The sequence below is a fragment of the Rattus rattus genome, chromosome 5, assembly GCF_011064425.1.
Source record: "Rattus rattus isolate New Zealand chromosome 5, Rrattus_CSIRO_v1, whole genome shotgun sequence".
In the NCBI taxonomy this organism is placed as follows: domain Eukaryota; kingdom Metazoa; phylum Chordata; class Mammalia; order Rodentia; family Muridae; genus Rattus; species Rattus rattus.
This window is the reverse complement of record NC_046158.1, coordinates 93,995,128-94,002,100: the sequence shown is the minus strand read 5'-3', so window position 1 is coordinate 94,002,100 and position 6,973 is coordinate 93,995,128.

Sequence of the window (6,973 nt, the reverse complement as noted above, 5' to 3'; positions counted from 1 at the left end):
CTAACCATCTCCATAGTTACTGAAGAGACCTAGGAAGCTGAGTAAATTGCTGAGCCCATAGGAGCTTGTGAAAACTGGATCTGTGAGTGGATCCAGCATCCAGGTTGAAGCTTTAGACATCAGTACTAGGCCTTTGCCTCCTCTTTCACAAATGACCATGTCTATTTGAGTGAGCAGCATATTACATACCCATCCCAGTTACTTCAGTCCTTATTACTGTAATGTTTAATAGAAATTAAGGAAATAGACAACATATTCAAGTAGGGGTGGGAGAAGAACATGAGAAATTATTACCCAAAAATAATTCTATTCACTAAGGGTTTGTTTTCTCTAGTGAGACACTTCTACTCCCTAATTTTTGCATTGTTGTTTTTAACATCTATATTCTTAGTTTTAATTTGATTTTATGTGTATAGGTGCTACACATGGTGATACATACCCATAATCTTAGCTCTCAGGAGGCTGAAACTCTAGGATCTTGAGTTCTAGACTAGCTTAGGATACATTATAATATCCTGCCTGTGTGTGTCTGTATACCACATGAGTGAGGAGGTCAGAAGAGAGCACTGGATCTTTTGGAAATGGAGATGCAAATCTCTGTGAGCCACCTTGTTGATGCTTGGAATCAAACCCAGACCCTCAATAAGAGTAGTCAGAGTCCTGAACTACTGAGTCCTCTCTTTAACCCCATATCAATGTTATTAGTGACATTCCTGGAAGATATACACCGAAACATATCATCCAAAAATGTTGTGTTGCTACATTATAAATTACAGGATTTGTCTTGTTTTGAAAGAGAATTAGCCTCTTTTCTAGTACTTGTAACTTTAATTTTTTCAAGCCTTATTTTTAATGCTGGTTCTTAAACACTTTAATCTCCCTTGTAGCCATCACTCACCAGAGATAGTGGAAAGGAAAGGATATGTGGGAGTGGACCTGTTTAGAAAGGTTCTTTGTAGTAACTCCTGTCTCTGTTTTCTGGAAATCATCAGTTCAGTTCACAGGTTCACAGGTTCACAAGTAGCGGCATCTCGATTCATTCGAAAACATTTCACAGATACACTAGCAGCCCAGTTCAGTAGAGTCAGGTTAGCAACATTGGTGGCATGACCTAGCAGAGACAGCTAGGCCTCAGCCTCACCTCAAGTCAGCAGGAGTCACCTAGAGGGACACCAGGAGAAGTTCTCAGGTGTGCTTCTCTCAGAGAAGTGAAGATCAGGAATGTTGCACAACTAGCTGTACCAGCAAGCCAAGCCCCCTCTCCTTCACTCCATTGAGTCCTATTTATATCCTCCAAACATAACATGTCCTCCATGGATTTTGCCTTAGCAAATGCATCCAATCAGCCCAAGTTCTTCCAAGGGATTGGAAGTGGCAAGAAACTGCAGTACACCAGCAGAAGTCTGTTGGTGTGTTTCTTTCTATGGAGTCCCAACGAATGCAGTTCAACTACACAATGGAAGGCAGACCAATACATGTGTGTTGTTAGCAAAGAATTCTTCATCACATGTCCTTTCACCTGTTTGCTTTAGCAGAACATCCTCTCTCCTGTGCCTGCTTCAGTAAAAGGTTCCTTCACGAGTTTGTCCCAGCAAAAACACCATCCAACTAACTTTCCAAAGAACCCTCGAGTTTCCACTTAAGTACTCATAGAATTTAGGTGAAGTGTCTCTGTGGACTCAGTGTCTCTGGATATGTCTGATAAATCAGTAAATTGGTTGGAAATTTTGACCACATATTTTTTATAGGACAGAATGAGAGATTAGTACAGGCTGCAATTCATATGATCTCTGCTTCAGTTAGGAATGCATTTTGACACAAGTAACACAGGTCTCACTAAAACTGCAAAAAAACGGATTCATTGCTTTCTCCTCGGGTAGAAAGGATTGTAATACTAACATTGGCTTAACAGTTCTAGCTGTTTCCCTCATGGTCACAGATGGTCACAGCTTTCACCTTTCCGTCCTAACACTGAAAGGGTTAACATGGCAGAAGAGGACCTTCCTTTCTTCAGGGAAGAGGAGCTTTCTGAAACATTAAAGTAAGCTTTTGTTCCCACTCTGTGTTACATGTGGTACTGAGGGCTCAGCACTGATGCTTGTCTTCCTGGTCATACAATGATACATCCTCTCCCAGGCCCAGGATCAAATTGTATTCTGTTAGAGAGGATGTAAAGAGGGGTAAAGAGAGGGAGAGAAAAGAGAGGAAGAGAGGAATGAAGGAGAGGAGGAGGAGTGAGGGATGGAGGGAGACAGACAGACAGACAGAGATTTGTGAGACAGCAAATTGTATCTTCTGTGCATCATCTCCCTTCTAGGCAGTCAGGAAGCGATAACTGTCTCAGTAGATTTCTGTCCTAAGGGTCTGTTTACTGTTCTGTTCTGGAACTGACACATTAGGTCCTCCAGGAAGCCACAGGAGCCAATCAGGATGTTTCTAGAGAGCCTTCTGTACCAGCCTAGGGGTAGTTATGGTTCTTACAGCACCAGGAAGCCCTTCCTCACTACTTTTCCTGTGATGTGGACAAGTGGAGGAACAGATGCTATGGGGACTTCATAAACTTAAACCAGACTTACTTAGCTGATCACCAGATCAAAGAGCGGAAGCCATAGCTCAATGGCAAACTGCTACCTAGTATATGGGAAGTCCAGGATGTAGTTCCCAGCATCACACACACACACACACATACACACACACACACACATACACACACACACACACACACACTACATACAACCCCAGGACAGATTGCATGAAGGCTTTATGTTTTGAAATTATGATCCCAATGTGACATTTTATATTCATATCATGTCTGAAATTTTCAAATTTGATCGCAAAGTCTAAATCATTTCTATACTCTACAGTCTACTGTGTGAAATGGGTCCATTGCAAAGTAATTCCCAAGGACTGTTCTACTCAACTTCACTTTGTGTGAGTAAAAGTAAAAAGAAAAAGAGTTTTTTTTTTTAAATAAACCATTTTCCATTTCAAAACTTTTTCTTTTTAAGATCGGGTCTTTCTGTGTCGCTCAGACTAGCCTTAATTTGCAGCCCTTCTGCTTGAGTCTCCAGGGCACTGGGAAATTGTTGGTATGTCATCCTTTTTATAGATCTAAAACATACCTGTAAGGAAGGGGACACTGGGGACACAATGAAACCTCAGGAAAGCCATCTAGAACTTATCTTCTAACTTGTAGTTACCTGTGATTGAAGCTAGAGGTGTGGCACAGGACCCAGGGGACCTCCTACCTGGGTATTTCTGTGTCCCTCTTTTACGGGCTATGCCTATCAATAGAGAGAATTCTCTGTAGGTTGACTGCAGACCAGTCTGGGTAGTATAAGTGATTTGCTTGTTATACATTTTAATATTTCAAAAATACTTCTGGGTTTTCAGGCGGCCTAGAATGGATGAAGAGAAATCAGCCCCCTTTAGAAGTTACAAGATGTGAAGCTGGATTTGTCGGGCTCTCTGAACAGAACACCAGAGCACTCAGATTCCTGGTGGAGGACTGTTTGACTCCGTGGACAGTGGCACACTGCTCTTCATGCCCTTGGTGGGAGGAGCACACTGTGGGCCTACCATGTTTGTGCTACTGTTTTCAGCAGCCAATAGGAAGGCGGTTCTTAGCCTAGCAGCACAGTGCACTTTTCATGAGGGGAGCAGTGGTGCTATTTCAACTGTTCAAAAATAGTTCAGCTTGCCCATTATCTGACGAGGTTTATGTTCGAGAGTGGTGTGCTAGTGAAAGTCTCATCTTTGAACAGACAAACAAATTAACACAAAAGCTAAAACCTTCTAAATAGTGTCATAATCATTAGCGGGAGAATCCAGCAACAAGGTACTAATTTGTCCACTTCCCTCTGTTTTGCCTTTTTGTTTTTTCCCAAAGATCAAATTCAGATAGCATCAATGCTTTTGATGGATTTTGATTGAATTAACAATGGCTGGAAAAGGTGTTTTGGTCCCCTTAAAGAAGCCTGTTTGTGGTGACAAACCCACAAATGTTTAGGGGTGCATCTGGTGCACCAGGACTTGAGCTGTCAATCAGATGTGTAAGTGCTGGCTGCTTCCTGCTCTGTCTGGCTGCTGAGGTTGTATTTATGGCAAAGGTTACTGTCTGTATCAAAAGAAACACAGGCTGGCTGTCTCCGCACTCTGCAGAGCACAGGAATGTAAACTGGATATCTGTCTGTGCAAACAGAGAAGTCAACACATGTCTGCTCTCAAAGGATGACCTTCCCCTGCTGCTCTCAACTTCTGGCAAACTTTGGTTGTTCTAAATGGGTGTCAGAAAAGCAGATGGAACAAGGCAAGCCATCTACTTCACAATGACTTCTCAACCAACATAGAAAATAGAGTTTTAAATAGTGCATATCATTTGTGAAATGTTCATTGCCTCTGTGTGTGTGTGTGTGTGTGTGTGTGTGTGTGTGTGTATGTGTTATGATTTTGTGTTACAGGTACACTCATGTATGTGTACATATTAAGGCTATAGATAACATCGTATGTCTTTATCACTCTCTTCCTTACTTTCTGAAATGGCATCTCATACTAAACCTACAGTGTGGTATTTCAGCTAGAGTACCTAGCCGATGAGTTTCAGAATCTGCCTGTTATGGCCCCCGCTCCCTAAATACAGCTAGGGTTACAGCATACGGAGCCCTGGTGAATTGTGGCTCCAAACTCAGGTCCTCATGCCTAGGCAGGGAGCACATTACCCTCTGAGCTGTGTCCCCAGGCCCTGAAATAGATCCATGTTCCAATAATTTATTAATAGTTATATAATACGTAACACAGCTATAATATATGACGATGCCAGTTTTAGGGCAGCCGTGATTGATGGTGTATCAAACACTAATCTTATCTAATCCCCGTAATAGCCCTGCATGATAGGTATCATTGCAGTTTGCAGAGGAAGTCTGAAGCCTTTAGCGAGCCTGGTGTCTGTTGAGTAGGGAGGCGGGGACTCTGGACTGCCTTAGAGCCTGTTTGCCTCCTGGGCTCCTGACTGTAGTTCCAGAACTTTATATGTTGATTGGGGGGTTGATCATTCCTAGGGATATAATCTTATCTTTAGAGTGAGGAAATATGGTAAGTGCAACCTGGAGATCCTCCACCCTCACCCAGTGTAAGGAAAAGAAATCAATCGTAAGTTGGCCAGAGGAAGACTACCTTTATTGTGTAAGTGTCATTCTCAGTGGTTCATCCTCAGGTTAGACGACAATGCTAAGAACCTAGGTGTTACCAGCGTTAAGGGGTTTTGAATACTAAGGTGAAAATAAAATAGATATAAAAATCTCAGCTCCCATCTACTCTAGAAATTACTGCATCTGGGCAGGACTTAAACAGTAAGGTTCGAGAGAGTGATCACTAAAAAAATATATTTTTTTTGTTTGTAAACCATAAATATAATTTAAAGTATTGGGAACTCTCAGGCATGGATGATTAGCCTCTTCTAGTTTGCTTTTCTGTTGCTGTGATAAATACCATAGCCAAAAGCAACTTGCGGGGAGGAACGGGTTTTATTTCAGTTTAGAATCCCGGTCACTGTCCATCACAGAGAGAAGCCAGGACAGACACTCCAGCAGGAACTGCAGCAGAAGCCATGGAGGACTGTAGCTTACTGGCTCACTCTGACTCACGCACAGCTATCTTTCTTTGTTTTTTGAGACAGCATTTCTCTGTGTAATAGACCTGGCTGTTCTGGACTTCCTTTGTAGACCAGGCTGGCCTCAAACTTACAGAGATCCATCCACCTCTGCTCCCAAATGCTGGGATTAAAGGTGTGCACCACCATGCTAAGCTCAGCCGTCTGTCTTAGTCTCATTGGCCTAGGGATGGAGCCACCCACCCTGTCTGTGAGTTTGAGTTTAGTATGGTCTACACAGTGAGAGTCCGCCTCAAAATATAAAACAGAGCAACGGCCGCAACAAAAGTTCTAGCCATCCAATTAACCAACCCCCAACCCGCCAAAGAAATAAATTCCCCAGACTAGGGAGTGTAGAAGACTATCTAATCTAAGATATTCTGCAAACTGCAGATCTCTAGTAACTAAACTGATAGACTCTGTTTTTAATCAATAGCATTATACAATTTATGAGCATCTATTTTACTACTACAGTTACTAAATTTTTGTGCACTTACATTGTATAACTTATTTTAAAATGACAATTTGATTAATCCATTTGGCTTATTGAATGTTATCAAATATTTATTTTCATTGTTTTAAAGTTTCTCTCTCTCTCCTCTCTCTCTCTCTCTCTCTCTCTCTCTCTCTCTCTCTCTCTCTCTCTCTCTGTATGTGCATGTTGTGTAGGTGCCCTCTCAAGTCAGAGACATTAGGTCCTTCTCTCCTCTGACACCAGAGTTACAGGGCAGTTGTGAGCTGTTGAATTGAGTGCTGGGACTTGTCCTTGGGTCCTCTCCAAGGGTAGAGCTCTTAATCACAGAGCCATGTCTTCAGACCCAATTATGTAAACTTCATTCACATAATTTAGTTATAAACAGAAACTTTACTTGATGTTATAATACTATGAGAAAATGTCACTGCTGGCTTTAGTACTTAGGCCGAGGAATTCTGTACCAGTTGCTTAGGATGCTTTTGTACTTGACATGAGTGGTCCAGGGCAGGAAAAGAACATATGAGGTATTCACAGAGCTGAGCCTGACCTTGGAATCTATTCCAACAGCATCAAGTTCAGTAGCATAGGCAAACACAAAATTATTTGCTGAAAACAGTTTGGTTAAATATTTTATTAAAATCTCCACACATCTCCATCGTCTCTTGCTGTAATGGTTGTCTCTTGTGCAAATTTCAAGTCTTCTGCTGTTTCCATTTTGACTAACTATATTTCCAAGTTTTTTAAAAAAATTTTCATCTGCATATCTTCATTACCCTGAAAAAGTTCCCCAATACTTCCAAGACTTGTAAATCCACACTGGAGACCTGGTATTTGTGTCTTAAATAGCCTTA